This window comes from Catharus ustulatus, chromosome 4 (genome assembly GCF_009819885.2).
Source record: "Catharus ustulatus isolate bCatUst1 chromosome 4, bCatUst1.pri.v2, whole genome shotgun sequence".
Lineage (NCBI taxonomy): Eukaryota > Metazoa > Chordata > Aves > Passeriformes > Turdidae > Catharus > Catharus ustulatus.
Window position 1 is genome coordinate 39,380,806 of NC_046224.1, and position 17,550 is coordinate 39,398,355.

The window sequence follows — 17,550 nt, forward strand, 5'->3', positions numbered from 1 at the left end:
AAGGCTGCTGAGATGACAGTACAGAGAAAGGGAAGAAAAGTCATCCCTAAATGTATCTTGCTTTAGACTTTGGATACAAAATCAAGACAATCTTCAGATTGTTTCAAGACTGACTCACCCACAACAGAAGGATGTGGTAGGAGTGCAATATGCTAACAGAGCATCCCTTTTATTTGTATGCAGATGCACAGAATTATAGGCATAAAGATGTTGGGATGTACCTGAAGTAATGTATTTTCTCCCTATAAAATATTTATGACTAATCTAATCTTACATTAAATGTTTCTTAATAATGGCAAACATTTGAGGCATTATAATTGGTGAATTGCTAGGAAATGTCATGAAACTAAATGCTTAAAATGTAGAAATTACCTTTAAGTCATCTCATTTGAATGAAATTATAAAAAATTATGTTCTATTCATTATTTTATGTATGTTTCATTATAATAATATGGTTTAGTTTATGTAACAAAAGGATCCTAATTAGATCTTTCCTAAATAGATACAAGTTTATCAGTTAGCATATCCTGGGTAAACCATTCCAACTAATGCAGCTTTTGCTGCTAATGCCATGTTTTAATTCTTTCCAGTTGCTAGAGGAGTTATTTATACGCACAGCATGGAGGCTTATACTCATGCTTCTTTGACTGCACATGAAAATAAAGGACATTCAAGTAGAGAGAGAGGGTAGAAAATTAACAATTTTAAATCTCAAGCCAACCCACATTTTCAATAAAGGAAGAGACAAATAGACGAACACACCATGATAAATAAAACATGTGCTTTGACATCTCCTGGAATTAGTAGACAAATTGATTTATATCTCTCAAGTAAGAGACAACAAGAAATACTTGCTTTTTGAAAACTGGCACACTACTAAGAAACCAGAATGTTTTTATTTAATTATGGTAATTGTCTATTAACATTCTAATGCATGCTAAAACATTAGAAGCACTTCTTTGCCTTTCTTCTCCCATCATGACAGATAAATTCATCCAAATTTACTTCCTTCCAACTCCTTTCTGTCAACACAGATGAAGTTAAAGAAAATCAGTGAGAAAAAGAAGAGGAGGAGAATCATTTTGTCTTGAAGTGTCATTGCCTATGTTGCAAATTCACAAGTATCAAAATACATGAGGACAACTGACGAATTATATATGTGATTCACCAGCAATCAATCCTCACTCCCAGCCCAAAAAATCTTTAGTTCTCTTTGAAAACACTAAATGCTAAACACATTTCTACAGTTCCTTCTTAAAAGAAGAATATCTTTTTGTCTTAACTTTGGCCTGATTTCTTAGGAAATTAAGTTTAATGAGATCATGAGTTTTTCCTAGGTACAGTGATTTTTTAACTTGTTGGCCAAAGATAATTGAATCCGAGTGTGGGATAGTGATCTCATAGTAGTATTAGGGGCAATTTATGATATCAATAGCTTATGGTGCTGAGGTCAGCACACTTGGGAATACAAACCAACGATTCCTCAAATGCACATGCCTTCTGAAATCCAACAGTAAGCCCTGTCAAAAAAAAACCCAAAGAGAAGGGTTTGTATACTTTCATTTCCCCTTATTCTTACTTTTAACGAAAGACAACTTTCTTTAATTTGCAACAGTAAAGAAATGGTAAAATAGTAGCTTTTCCACCAGAATTTTAAGGACAAAACGTCACCTGGTTATTCTGGAATTTCCATTCAGTTTCAGCACATTATCGTCACAGTTCATGATGTAAGTCTTATATTTCTCACTTACTCATGATATAAGTACATAAGACTGTGGTTTACATATATGAATATGTATATACACACACATTTGCACATCAATATGTGCCAGTTGAAACACTTCATCTTTACTTCACTAAAAGATTTTCTGTTTGTACTATAACATAACAGTTTAGAATTTCTAGAAACAATCAGATTTTTGAAACTACTGTGAAAGGAAGTGGCTGTGCTGTCTTCTATAGCACTTCTTACAAGCAGTCACACAGAAAAGACAAGGTGTAATGGGTACAAGTTACTCCTGTGGAGATTCTGATTGCTCACACAAGGAAAATTTTTCACAATGCCAACAACCAGGCACTGGAATAAGTTCCCCTGAGAAGTGGTGATTTCTCCAACACTGGTCACTTTGGCTGGACATGGTGCTGGGCTATCTGTTGAGACAGTGTTTTTGCTAGGAATGGTTGGACCAGGTGACCCTCGAGAACCCTTCCAACATGGTTTTCTTTGACTCTGTGGTTCAGAAAATGTTCTTCACTGAAAATGTGATTAGGGAACAAGTTCACCAGTGAAGTCATGGATCCAAGCCTGTCAGTGCTCAAGAAGTGTTTGAACAACACTCTTAAACATTAGGTTTAACTTTTAGATTGCCCTATGTGCAGTCAGGAGTTGATCCTTGAGTCCCTTGCAACTCAGGATAGTCTATGATCCTATGATTCACTATCATGGCTTCCTGGACAAATGGCAATCAAAAACACTCCAAATAGATTTTCCTGGTAAAAACATAGGTTTGATACACACAAAAACCAGGAACTTGAATAGTTTGCAGCACAAAATCTACACAAGGAAATGTAATACACATAAGCACATATAAGTCAAAGACCCAAATAAGGGGAGTAGTACTATTCCTCATCACACCATTGTCTCTCACTGGCTTCAGAAGCAAGTTCTTTATTCCACTCTAAGGAATGGTTGCTTTTCTGTATTGCCTTTAGATGTAACACAGTACTGTTCAGCTTTGTATTTTATTCATTGACCACAGGTAAGCAACTCCCTTCTTTGCCTCTTGACATATTATAATCCCACTCAGTGTCCTTTCTACTTAATTGTATTCTATATGGAAAATGGACTCTCACAGATATCACAGCATACAAAAAATCTAGGAATATTTTCTGCCAATTAAAAAAAAACAATGAAAACAAAAATTTATACAATCTTAAGGACTTGGATCAGAATTATCTTACATGAGTAATACAAAATGCAAATTTCTGTAGATTTAGGAAAGCTACATGACTAACCTGAGATTCAGGGCCCATTTTTGAAGAGATTTTTTTATAAAATGGATAAAGAATAAGAAAGAATATGCTAAAACAGAAGCATTTTCTCAGTGCATAATTTCCTCTTAAGTTTCCTCCTCCTTACAATTAGGTAGTGGAACATACTTAAATAATGATAGGAGGCATTATCACTTTAAGTATAAGGAGATTATAATTTAGCAACACTACCACTCTGTTGAAAGTCAGGAAAATTAATGCATGATACACATAAATAAAAGATGTCTGCTTATGAAAATAACATTAGCAAGCATACTACCTGATAATGAATCACGGGTTCCACATTTTAAACAGATTCCCAAGAGTAGCAGTGTTGGTTCTCGAAAAAAGAATAAACTCAGAAAACTATAACATTAATTTTGTTAAAGCAAAATGAATAGAAGGCATGAGTACATTTACCCTCCCCTTGGACAATCCATTTCTTCAGATGGACAAATCTAAAGCACCTTGATCCCTCTGTCTCTTTTAATCACTTTTTCCTAGACAGAAAAATAGCAGAAGTAATGAACCAAAAAAAAAAAATTACAGATCTCAAATTAAACAACAGAGACCTATTTAAAATAAAAAAAAAGTTATCCATTTATCATTACAAATTTGACACTACTGTGCCAATATGAACTAGAATTTCAAACCCTTTGGTCAATGAAGCATAAAATAGATTGTCAGAAATACTGTCTGAAATATGAATCCACTGAAGAAAAATGCTTGAAAATACCTAAGATAATTTAAGAGAACTGAAATTGGCTGTATGCACCTCTAAAAAGTCTCTACCTCCCTTTCTCAATGCAGAAATGGTTTTCTCCTAGTGACTGTTTCATAGAAGTAATAAAAATAAGCTTTTGATTTCTATATTTGAAAATGCTGTGCATTTCTGCAGTAAAATAAATCACTTTTTATCTGGAAATTATTTATTTTGTAATAGAAACTAATGGCAAAATAATAAGCTTTCACGTACACTGAAGCAATCTTCTTGGAAAATTCAGGAGGCTGTGTTATGAAGCACATGGTGTTCTAACTATGATGTTGTACGAAGAAGAGCATTACCACAAAAATTACAAATTAAGAGGTACATTGACATTACGTATTTTTTTCTAGCTTTAACTCCAAACAGAACCAAAAAATGAAAAAAAAAAAAAAAAACAAAACAAAAAAACCACAAAAACACCTTTGGGAAAAATCATACTTGTTATATGCCAATTGAAAACAATCATCCCTGAACAAACATCTGAATTTTGGTCTGATTCCTACTGCATCCCGTTAAAGCTCATCAAGGATAAAGATGACCACAGTAAGCTGCAGTGTTTTTGTTACCTGGTTGGTTGCCTCAGCTAGATACCCTCCACAGGAATACATCCAGGGTACCTGGACTCAACCAGGGCAATGAAATGCTGTGCACTCACCCCTCTTAGCTCACATTTTGGCCAGGGTGGTTTTGGCTCTGCTCATACTGTTCTCCTGGGCTACTCATCTCTTTTGATTGTCCTTTTGCTATTTAATGAGAATGCTACAGAGCTAAAGTAATCCAATCCTAAAATAAGAGCAATTGTGTTAAGAAGGCAAATGATAACAAATATCCCTTTATCGTTATATATTCCCTAATAAAAAACAATAATTAAAAACAACAATTAAAAACAAAGAGTATTTAGCAAGTTTTGAGTTTTTTCTTATCCTTAGAGTTCAATAAAAATGATCACAAGCTAATCTGTGCTATACTAAATATTGGAGGAGGGGAGAGGAGTCTGAATTTCTAACTATATTTTTCCCTGTAAGAATAAACAGAATAGAACACAATATGAGAAATAAATATTGAAACTTGTCTGAGATTATTTATAAAGAAGTCAAAATTAATAAGGGATGAAACAGCAGCCACACTCATATTGAAAAGAATTGGAGTCTTCTCAGGACACCCAACTATGGCTTCATTCAAAACACTGATAGTCTCCAACACAGAATTCCTTAATTTATAAACAATCTCTCACCTTTATTTTGGCCAGTGGACAACAGTGGCTGATGAGTGCAGCATTCAAACAGACTGCAAAAGAATAAGAGTCACTGCCTCTGAAAGATGGCAAGAATTCAGGGATAAAACAACCTTGCTTCGTGATATCATTACATGGAGAGATGTATTATTTGCAGCTGGAACTGGGGAATGTTTTACCACTGACAGAAAAAGAGCTGATAGCCCAGTAAAGGAAAGGGGGTGAAATACCTGCCCTTTCATTGTGCAGATACTAGAAGGCACTCCAATGCTCCAGGTGGTTTTTTGACATTTCTCCCTCCATCTCTTCCACCACATCTAGTCCCTGTAATCATGCAATAGTAAGAACACTTTGGTCCAAAATATTTTCCAGATATGGAATCAGGAAAAGATGAGCTTGGGCTTTTGTTCCCTCACTGACCCCATCTGACAAAGTTTGGAATCCTTTTGCAATATTTACCGTGATTTAGAGGTAAGACTTCAAGAAGTACGATTAACGTTGATTGAAAATCTGAGAGGCAGGCTAGGAATGAGTATCCCACTGCAGCTTTCAGCCCACATTCAGAAGTAAAGACATCCAATAATTCTCAGCAGTAAGCCCCAGGACTGTAAATATAATGGCAATCTGAAATCTTCATGAGTTTCCATTTAGTATTCTTACGTTGTAAGTAGAAACATGATATTTACCAGTGATTGATATCTGAGGAACATAATCTGTCTTACACGAGGTTATTTATTTATGAGGAGTCCTGCAGCTGTGCCTGGAGACAGAGTGGATGCTCTGTGAAATGGAATGGATGTGTATATGTATACTGTGTATTTGGTGTCAAATTGTGACATTTTATCTAGAATTCCTTGGGTGGTGCATCTTCATACAATCTTACTGCAAGAGCTTAATGATGTTAGCACAAGAGTGCAGCCAAGAACTCCTGTCTTGTCCTCCTAGTTCAGATTCCCTCATGGATGGGATTCCTCTTACACATAAAAACAATTGGTAGTATTTTAAACATATCTTCTCAGTTTGCCATATCTGCAAAGAAACAGCAGTGAACTCAGGAACAGCACACATGAGCAAGCTTACAGTCAACTCTTACTCTCTTGCTTGAACAAAAGACAAAAGCATATTTGCAGTAAAGTTCAAGTTTCATTATTTCTATGAAAGGAAGGCAAGGGAAGGTAATGTATGGGTATCTGTGGCTAACAGCATTTCTAAGTTATCAGCTGCTTAGAAGGCAAATTGGGTCCATTCTGAATATTAAAAACATGTTATTTAAAATGTTATGACCTTTAGATTAAGGGATAAATCCTCAGTAAATTCCTAAGTAAACTGCACTAGTGGCAAGGATTCATCTTCATTTTTTTATTCCTTTGATGAAAGCACCTAACACAGAACTCCTAGACAACCTTACTCAACATATTAAAGGACAATATCCAAAGTTCAGAAAATCGCAAATCTGAAAGTCAGGTAAGTCCTTTGTTTTTGCATCGCAGTTATTCCTGGGAGAATCATAGTAACAATTTAAATAATTAATAAATAGAAGGCTTTATCTTGAAATACCTCAGACTTCAGAAACATGCTGGTCTACCTGAACTCACATTAATATATTTGGCACCTATAAAATTACCATCAAGCTCCTTCAAGGCGTGCTACCGTATGGGGCATCTTTATATGCACATCTTCAGGCAAGGACTTGATCTCCCTGTGATTGATGGAGGCACTTACCACAACAGAATCTTAATCAAGACACAGATCCTCTGGAGAAATAAGAACAAATAATAATGACAGTAGGGCTTTAATATCCAACTAAGCAAGAATCATCTCTGCTTTCTTGAACATTTTTTTCCCTATGATTTACATACTTGAAATATTGGGCCTAACTGGTATTCCTATGAGTACATTCTGGTCTTCTGCAAAATACCAGAAAGAACTAAACAGTGTGATGAAATAGCATGCACATTGGTAAGTCTGGGGTTTTTCATATAAATACTTTTGCAGTAGAATGACTTGCCTACAGAGCAGAAAGGAGAAGCTTGAAAAAGCAAAGGATTATTTTATCATTTCAAAAAATCAAGAGCTCCAGCATTTCAGACCATAACTGTATGTGCTTCCTGAAAATAGATGCATCTTTGAATTCTGGGGGGACAAGGGACTATAAGAACCCAAAATGATTTTTATCTATGGAGGTATATCAAATGTGTTGCTTTAGGCCAGGGGGGAATGGCAGATGAAAAGCTAATGGAGAAAGGCTGGGTAAGGGGCTGGATTTAGGATAACAATCCGACCAAATACTTGAGACTATTTGTTGTCCCCCTTCTCCTATGAAATCCATAAGACATCAGCATTCCCTGTTAACCCCTGCAAAATGTAGATAAGACACAATTTTTGATGCAGATAAACTCCAGATCTTTCAAAATAAAAACACAACTAAAAAGATAAATATTAGATGGAAGAATATACCTACGGTAAAAAATTCTGTTGATGAAATGCAATTAGTAATCTTATTAGTTGATTCTGGAAAAACATGTTTGTTCAGAGCCTGCAATAAACAACCAAATGTTCCTTCATCAGAAAGTGCAAATCAGCCAACTTAGTTAAGAACTATTCTAAGAACACTTAATAGCATCCAGGTTCAGTGACTGATTTTCTATTTTAAGCAGGAAGAGAGGTACAGCACAAACAATCTGGAGAATAAAAGCCTGACAGCAAAATCTCCACACATACCAAAGAAAATAACGTGCCTATGACAGCTACAACAGCAGCAATTTTCAGCTTCTTACACTGCTCATGCAACGCACTTTGCAGTCATCCCTCTTGCATAAATCTGTACGTTATAATTTTGCGTTCCAGTGGCTCGGTTTGTGTGCTTCATATCTGCAAATGAGCCAGATAATAGGAGTGTGAGAAGTGATTTGTGCTATCAGTGACATCAGGAGTTTTGCAGCTGTAGTTATTAACAGATTTTTTTTCATCCAGCAGCATTGACTAAAATCAATCACCCTGATAACCAGGCATGGCATGAGCTGTCCGCCCTGTCATTTCAATCTGATTAATCACACATACACAGACCTTTACCTTAAAGGAGCAATTGTTCACATTTAATCACAAAGATACATTCAAGCATACCATCATAGATTACTAAATTTAAGTGCAATTTATGTCTTATAGTTTGGCAAATATGTTTATGATAATATGGTTTTGGCATATAGATGTATTGTTTCATTCATTTTACAAACATTAAAATCTAATCTAATGTGTTGCACTTTGAATCATTTATCACATCAGATTTGCAGCTTTTGAAGCTTCCATTATACATGTATCCTTATCTGCAGATTTATCCTAATAACCCAGGTACAAATAAGTTATTAGTTATTATGCCTTCTTCACACTGTGCTTGCTTGACAGCAGACACCTTCTTCATCATGGATGAAATGTCTTTATTTTACCTAAACAGCCTACATTCTATTAACTGGTCATTCTTTTGTTTCAGTTTTCCTTTTTTACCTCAGAACAAAGCACAGCTCTTCCATTAAGAGATATGCAAGACCTTCAGTCTTTTTTGGGTTTTGGGATGTATATTTATTTATTTATTTTTAGTTTTTTTCCTCTTTAAAAGGAAAAGCATACAAGAGAGTCCTTACACAATTTTAACATTCTGCAAGTAAAAGCAGGCCACTCTGAAAAAACACCCTGTTATGCCAAAAAAAAAAAAAAAAAAAGGTTGAATTTGAGATCTGGTAACTCAGTAATGTATTTGACCTTGCCAGAAACACCCTATATTCCAGACACTTCTTGATTAGGCCTAAGCACACAAAAGCATTCAAGTGTCCCGGGGGCCACCAGCATTAAGGAATTAAGTGGGCATAGGTTTCATTTTCAGTCCAGAAACCAGCAAAATATAAGAGTATGCTGAAAATTTGAGTATAAGCCTAAATATTGTGCTGAAAAATTGCACAAAACCATAATTTGGCTCTGTTGCTGAAGTCATATGCAGCAGACAGGTTGTTACTTGCTATGCATATTAAGTAGATGACTCCTTAAGCTTTTAGCTTCTTCAAAAGTATTAATTCACCAACATTTCAGAACTGTGTGTATTTTCTGAAGAGCCAGATCCATTTGTTAGGAATCAGTTTTTATGTACTGTTTCTAAACTAGATAATACTTATGTTTAAAATAAATACTTTTTTTTTCAAAGACTGCTGTACTTAGACCTTTATATGAATTGACTGAATAACATTTTTATGTTTTACATTTGAAAAAATAATTTTTAAAATATTTGAATCAAATAAGGCAAAAAACCCAAAACCTTTTAGCTAAAAATATAACATGATGAATATAAAGTGAACATTCCTTTCATTTGTAGCACACTGTGCAGGAGGCCACCAATAGCAGGCTCCAGCTCTGACTACTTCCCAACTGTATTTTCAGCAAATGACAAATTGAATAGATTGACAAGCAAGTAACCTACTGAAGGAGGAGAGAAAGCATTCTTCTGCCAAAGAATTTTAAAAGAAAGTCCAATGTCTTGGAGGCAACCAGAGACTTCCTTATGCTTAAATAAAAGGCAGAGACATAGATTCATGAACAGAGCACAAGTAGTTACTCAAAACTGCACAGTGCATTTATTTCCTCAGTCTAAAACTGGGATGCAGAAGGATATTGCTTTCCACCACATGTCATGCACCAACAGTATATACATTATAAAGCACCCAGAGGTTCAATTGTCATTCTGTAATGAAATCAACAGGAGCCAGGCAGAACATAACTGGGGTGTAATCACCACCAGAAACTTTAATATAAGTGCTCCTTATACAGAAAAGGCTGACTTTTAAAAACATTCCTCCTCATCACATCCTAGTATTTTCCAGAGCAAGAACATCCGTTAACCTTATTGCACTCCCCCAGTTTAGCAAAACTCTATCACCTTTGCTGTAGTACTGCACCTTTATCAAATAGAACACAGGCAATGAACCACACAGCAACCCATACTTCATGCAGAGTGTTTTACAGGGGTACACTACAGCAAGTGATTTCTTAGGCTCTGGAAAAAGATAAAGTGATGATTTTTCTACATATCTTCATATGCAAATTAGAAATCTAGAAAAATGCAACTGCAGATCAGAACGTTAGTCCATCTAGTACAGTCTGTCTCCATAGCTGCTACCATCAAGGAATATCAGTTCCTTGCCTATCAGTAATAAATAAGGATAGTATCTCACAAATCACAGGTTGTGTCCACACAATTGTCCTCAATAGCTATTCATTAGTCAGTTCTCTCTTGTTTTTTCCAGTCCCTTTTAAAATCAGTTTGTACTTTAGACCATCCAAAAATAGTAGAGGCGCATTCCACAATTTAAATTCTGTGATACAGAGCAAAAAAAAGAACTGCTGTGGGTTAGAGGTTTTTTTCTCCTTCTGCCTAAGCCTACCAGCTCATAGGTCCATGCTTAATCCCTCTCCAGCAATCATCTTTGTATTCACCTCTACCAGAGTACTTCCCACATTTGTACCCCCTTCTGTTCTTAAAAGTACCAGTGTGCTCAGCCTGCCCTTGTAGATGAAGTCATTCAAGTACACTGACTTCATTTTTTTCTGAAGACTATTTGGTAAAGAATTTGACAAATAGTCTGAAGTTCAAAATAAATTAGATTTAAAAGTCAAAGACTATTTCCTACTATACCACATTTTATTAACTTCAATTTTTTTTTTTTGTACTATGCCACAGAAGCCTTCTGGAAGAGCTCTTAAAAACACTTGGAATTTACCACCTCACCTTCCTGTTTTACTGCATAATCTTTTATTAATAAAAAAATGCTAACCATACCATAACTACCAAATTAATCTATTTAATGATAAGAAATTTGCAGCCTCTTGGAAAGAAATGCTTGTTTTACTATACAAATTTACTTCAAAGAGTTGAATGCCACAAGACATCACAAAAGGCATGCATTGCACTGGGCCTTTCCTTTTCTTCCCAGACCATCACAAGCATCTTTCAAGAGAGGGCCCAAATAGGTGTCCATTAACAGGGTAGGAAGAATTTCTCTCAACTAACAGATTACTTTAATGTCATATACTCTTCCAATTATGCCCAAAGTCAGAGTTTTATCTTATCTGTAACTGCCATATTTATTTTTAACTCATTTCCTAAATGGAAGTACATTTAGGAAATAAGGAAAGCTGTATTTATCAGAACTAAACAGGATACATGAATATGGTGTAAGTAATTTATTAAGGAATACTAAATACAGTCTATTGCAACAATCCTACTCCAGTCTAATGCAGACCACATAGGCAACATGCATTTCTAAGAGTGTAAAAATGTTTTTTTCCTATTTAACATATATCAGGAAGTCAATATTCATCTTCTATGAAAAATCCTAGGGGAAGAGTTGTCTAATTCATTTTTTCAAATACACTGATTTTTTCCCAAGTCTGTTAGAGATTTGCCACAAGAACAACAATAAAGAAAGATGATGCACTGAACTCTCTCATCATGCCCTCATGTGCCAAGCCCCTAGACACAAAGACACTAGAAAGGAAATTTCTTACTGATTGAATACAATGACTGGATGCAGAAAAAAAATTAAAATATAATAGAAAAATGTTCTCAGAATTTGTAAACAATATTAATAATTCGGGGGGGGGGGGGGGGGGAGGGTTGGAGAGTGAAACATATCCAAACAATATTTTAAAATAAGGTCACTAAGATACATTTGTGCATACTGTATCATTAATTGAAGTAAATATAGACCAAGAAAACCTTTCCTAATAATGAAGAAAAAATACTTCAAAAATTGCATGGTATGTTCTAACTCCTTTGAACTGTCAAGTGAGATGTCAATGGTGACATAGGTTTGAAAGAACATATATAAACTTTTCATTTTTTCTTTCTTCTTAACACATTTGTAATTATGACATTACCTAAATTCAAATTCAGTAACATAACTGAAATCAAGATATTGTTATATATCAAGAGCTGAGCAGGCCTTTCCTTTTAGTTACATAGCAGTGTCATAATTGACATTTTTGTCACGTTGCTGTGTTAAGTCTCGGCTTGTGCTGCATAAATGCACAGAAATTCAGCTGCATTACACTCCTCTCTTTACCCTACCTACCATTTTACTTTTTGTTCTCTTCATCTCTGTCTTTTCCTTCCAGTCTTTCATCATCTGTGAGAATTAAATGTTTTTTTCCTTTGTTTGTTGACAGGGAAAAAGAGGCTGTAATGTCTGTACACTACCTGGTCCTGAACAAAAATTAGCAAAACTGCAACCAACATCCAGAACGTCCTCTAATTTAATTCTGAATATGAGAAGGATAATTTAAATCACAACACTACTAATGCTGAAGTTAAAAACAAGCAACGCACATGCCTCAAAAAAAAAATTCTAAACCCAAAAAAAGCCCAGGATTTCTTATGAAAGGACAGAATCAGAGGTGATTTGTGCTTCACACCTAATTCTAATTTTTATAGAATAGATTGAAGATAGGACACATCAACCAAATTAATATTCAAACCTATCCCTGTAAGTATCACGCAGTCACTAATCAGAGCTGAAGGGGACTGAGCTTTTCTCACAGTTTTCATTCGCGTTTTTAAGTGACTTAATTTTGTACTATTCTATATTCAAAACACTTTTCTTTATCTGGCATGTAACCCCTACAGTTCAAGAAGTTAAACAAACAGCACCTAATTTGATATTCTGTAAAATTAATTTCAATAGAGAAGCTGATGAAAAGGAGAAAGGCTTTAGTATTTTACAGGTATTATAAAGCTTGTCCCTCCAGAATCAGCTCTTCACAGCAGTCACTTCATAAACAAGATTCAGGGGTTTTGAGGTGTTAATTACAGATGCAGGAGAATATATGTCACAAAACACTCTGCTGTGCTATTGACATATAAGCATATCTTAAAGAAACTCAACTAACAAACAGCTATTGAAAAGTAAAGATTTCATCAGAGAATTACAGAGCAATTGTGGTACCTGGGTCCAAACAATTCTCCTGTCCCTACAACATTCATGCATGGGCTCTATACAGTGGCAACTTTCCCTTCACCCACCTGATACTATCAGCTAAGCTTTTGCTTTTATAATAGGCCTACTGAAGCTGTATCTACTGTTTGGTTTTTTGTTTTGGTTTTGTTTTTTTTTTAAATCGCCATCATTTACTGATTCCTTGTATTTTAGTCTTTTTGTTGTTGTTGCTGGATTTCTGATAATAAGATTCAGCTCGTCTTGTCACACTTAAATTGCCCAAGATAACCCTTGCTCTCCCAGGATAACATTCCTCACAAACCAGCATTATCAGAATGCAAAGGGGGATTTTTTCCCAAGTCCCACTCAAACATCTGGACTAATGTGATTTTTATATTTGAAAACCATGTAGAAATTTAAAGCATCCAAGAAAAGAGACAAAACTTGTTCTACCAACACAGAAAGAGGTAATATTAATATCCTAGCTTCAAAAATAAATTATTTAGTCTTTTATGTGTACTGGGCCCAGCTTAAAGACACATCTTCCCATCCATTTCAGACAGCTTTTCACAGAGTTCCCAGGAGTGGTGCGAGTTCCTCTCTCTGCCTCAACCCCAGCTGCACTCTGAAAACATGGTTGCAAAAGTGTGCAAGAGAGAGCTTTTAGTCATCAGCACCCATTTTAGTCACTCAGGTGACTGAGCCATGCCCTGCTGTATTCAAAACAGCAGGAGGGTACAGAATGAGAGAAGCTCAGTTGATGCCACCAGACAGCAGAACCTCTGAGGATGGAGATGGCTGAGACAGCAGTTCAGAATGAACCTTTCCCCACTCCTGCAATCCCTAAGGAAAATCCTTCTATTCCTGCAGGTCAGAAAAAGGAGCACAAACTCATCATATGAGCTAGCAGAAGACTGGAAGTATGTTTACAGGCAATTAATACATAGAGCACTCACACTAACATCACTAAGAGACCCTCAGAGCAGGTACCAGTGCACACAGAAGCACAACAGCCAGCTTGCTTCTGAACTGCCCTTGCACATACTGAAATTTAATTGAATGCATCAGTCCCACCATATTTATTTCTGGCTCCACTTGCAGAAAAAGACAAGGAGTTTTTCACTTGCACAAAAAGACAAGGGAGGAGACCCTCCCTCTGTGCTTTTCCACATTGCTTGTCAAATCACAACAGGCTTCACCGTGGCAGAAGGAAATGGGCAGTGAGATCCTTCCAAATCTGGACAAGACAAACAGACCTTTCTAGAACTTCCCAGTTTCTCAGTATGATCTATAACACTGGCATTTTGATATCAGTCTCTGACATAAACATCTCTCTCGAAACCCACACATTCACCCACCTTCTCTCTCTTCTTGCTGTGTCTGCTTGGCCAGAGAGCACAGCACTCCATGAAGCTCCTTACATCGTAGGAGGACAGCAGCAACCACTGAACATATTGCAGGGGTTAAACGAAACTTGAATAAATCTTCTCTCTGTGAGATTTCAGAGTAAGTAAGAATTCAGAAGGGAGGAAAACAGTGATATGAATAAGAATAGCTACTGTTTTTGAGCATGTCTTCTACCACGTTTCCACCTTAGAGTAATCCAATCACTATTCTACTTTTCACTGAAGATATATAAACCTCACATTCCTGTTCCCTGATCAAAGGTGTGTGCCTGCATGGATACATTGGCTGTACTGTCTTTGTCCCTTGAATTTGGACACTGGTACCTGTCCCTTCAAAAGCATGCTATCAGCACCCTGTAGAGCCATCCTTGCAGCAATGGCAGTAAATAGTTTTAGGGGCTATAAATCATTTGAAGGAGAAAGAGACTTTTCTAACAGCCCTTACTGATGCCCAAATGCAGTACATTCCTTTCATTCCACCCACAAAAACAAACCAAAATTTCCATCCATGCTTTTTTCTTCCACAGGGACACCCCTCTCTCCTATGGAGCAAACCTTTCTTTGAAAGAAACAGCATCTTTAACCTCCAGTTCCTCATGCTTTTGCTGTACCAGCATTGCCTCCTCACGAATGAGAAGTGTCTCCCTTTGAGTCCCTTCTTCCATGTCATTTTTTTTTAATTGACTTGCCAGTTCAGTCACAGAGAAACAGCTCTGCGTGCAGGGGTAATAACAAAGTCACTCCAGTGGCAGTGTTCTCTCTGTATGCATACCAGTGGAGTTCATGTTATGCTCATAAAAATTTTTGGTGCTTTCTTGTTTGCTTTCCACTGAATCTGGGAAAAGTTACACATCATTTAATACAAAAACAGAAAAAAGGATCTTCCAAAAACTGCTCCTTAACCTATTTCACCATTTGACTACTCTCTTACTGATGCTTTACACTGATCAAGGTGGTCTAACCCTATCTGTTCCACTGGGCTGGTGCCAGAAACCTCAATGAGCCACACACAGAGGCACATCACATCAACTCCCCTCAAGAGCTGCACTGAGTAACAGGGAGCAGTGCCCAAACATGCATAAGAGTACTGAGAAGCATGTGACAGCTGTTAGATTTTGGAAAGTTTAGGTGACCACACTTCCCAGCCGCCTTCCTCACCTGTGTGAGAGCAGAGCAGTGAAGCAAGGCTGGCTGGTTAGACCGCATTGACAAGATAAATGCATGCCCTTGAAAAAAGCCCCGGTCCTATTGACGTCAAAAAGCAATGGATTGGGTCCCCTGTCACACACAGAAAGCAGACATCTGCTTCACTGCAAATGCAAAGAGGAATTCATTAAGTCAAGCATAGTCTTATTCCAAACCAAACACTATTAACATTTGAAGTGCTTAAAATTTTTAACTGATGTCAATTCTCTTAAATTCTCTTCTTGATTTTCCATGTTAAATAATGATAAATCTTCAAATCAAGAATTTTATTATTTCTTATTCTTTTATTGTTAAATTTTGTCGAGGTTTTTTGATACTTTTCCCTGTGCTGCCCCCCTCCTCATTCTATGCATTTCTCCCCCCTGCTGTGTGCATCTGCTGTGTCTCTCTCTCACTTGCTCTCTCCCTGCTGTGTACATCCACTATTTCTCCCCACCACTCCTCTGTGTATGTTTGCCATCTATCTCTCTCCCCCTCCTGCGGAGAGAATTCACTGCCTCTCCCCCTCCCCCCAGTACGTGCATCCATCCTGCATCTTCCCCTGCCGCTGCAGTGCACACCAGCCTTTTCTCAGCAGTTCCTATTGCCATTCATACTCACCTTCCTCTGCCTGCCTTCCCTCATGCCCTCTCCTCTATTTTTCACCCCCTCCTTCGTGCAACCCCTATCTCTGCTCATCTTTATACTATTTTCCCTTCCGTCTTTTTGATATTCTGGTTCCTTCTGTCTTCTTATCTGCACCACTCTTCTCTCAGGCTCCCCTTTGCACCATTTCTCTTCAGTTCTCTCTGATCTGCTCTCACAAATTGATTCTACAGGAAAAATGTTCTTGTTTGCAGGGGTGTGCAAGCCTGCACTGCAAACCATTCAGCACTGTGTCAAATCTGAGGTAGTCAGCTTAATTCCCAGAAGAATCCTTGCTTCCTGCCATCGTGAATGCAGGGTAAAATCTCCCAAAACACTTTCCTATCCGTTTTCTCCCTCATATGACTGCACTGCTGGGTTCATTTGCATGTAAAGCAAAGTATTCAAGTATATTAAGTATATGCTTTTGAATATCTGCAAGGTTCTTATTGGCAAAAAAAAAGGATCTGTTATGACACTAATCCTAACTGTTGCAGTTTAGGTCACAAAAAACTGAACATGTGCTTTAATTGGTATAAAACAGCAGGGCAGAATCAAATCCAAATGCATCCTATGATTTTCCATCTCCCTTTCCAACTGATGTATAAGAACGATGACTTAGTCATTCAATGATCAACAAATTGAGTCAGCTCTCCTCCTTCTCCCGAGAAAAATTCATCAACTTTCTCTCATTTTCAGTGTCCAATAAGTCCCTCAAAAAATTTAAGACTGATCACAGAACTCCAAGAGCTCCAACAGGGATACCTACACAACCCAGTACCTTCTCATACAGCACTAACCAGTGCTGTCCTACACTTATCTACGCAGTTCCCCAGTTTTCCACTTTTGACTATTAATATCCAGATATTAACTACCAGATACCCAGTACAATCAGATGATGTAAACCATGCCTCCTTGGTCTAAAAATTCATTAATTTTAGCAAAGACAACATCTCTGCCTCGCACAATGCATCTTTAGTAAAAACATTTAGCATTTATTCCACTTTGAATTATTTTCAAGCCCTAAATATTTATATTTTCAGTAAAATGTCCTATTGTCTTACTAAGGACTTGTTTAGATTTTTCTTTTTAGAACATACTCAATAAATTTGCTATATGCTCAAATCTACTTATTTTATTGGTCCTACAATAACATATTAGTTAGTGTCCAAAGTCAAAGATGAAAATTATGCAATGTCTGGGGAAAAAGCAAATAATTTCCATTTTGCTTCTGCCAATTTTTACTTATACATCTAATCTCCTGACTTCCACTTATTTAAGTGGAAGCCTTGTCTAGTCACACCTCAT

The 17,550-nt window shown here is 36.7% G+C and overlaps 2 long non-coding RNA genes across 2 annotated transcripts in view; both read right to left on the bottom strand.

The window, feature by feature from the left end:
- Positions 1–4,633: 4,633 nt before the first annotated feature.
- LOC116995435 lies at positions 4,634–7,546 on the bottom strand. The gene is made up of 3 exons (XR_004417733.1): positions 7,492–7,546; positions 7,313–7,385; positions 4,634–6,784 (listed from the first exon to the last, which is right to left on the bottom strand). It is a non-coding gene; the product is annotated as an uncharacterized LOC116995435 (long non-coding RNA).
- A 223-nt stretch (positions 7,547–7,769) lies between these two features.
- Positions 7,770–17,550, bottom strand: part of LOC116995434 — a 116,842-nt gene continuing 107,061 nt past the window's right edge. Inside the window, exons 6-8 of the long non-coding RNA XR_004417732.1 lie at positions 15,571–15,722; positions 14,365–14,497; positions 7,770–7,901 (exon numbers count right to left, since the gene is read on the bottom strand). This is a non-coding gene — a long non-coding RNA (uncharacterized LOC116995434). The remainder of the gene's footprint in view (positions 7,902–14,364; positions 14,498–15,570; positions 15,723–17,550) is intronic.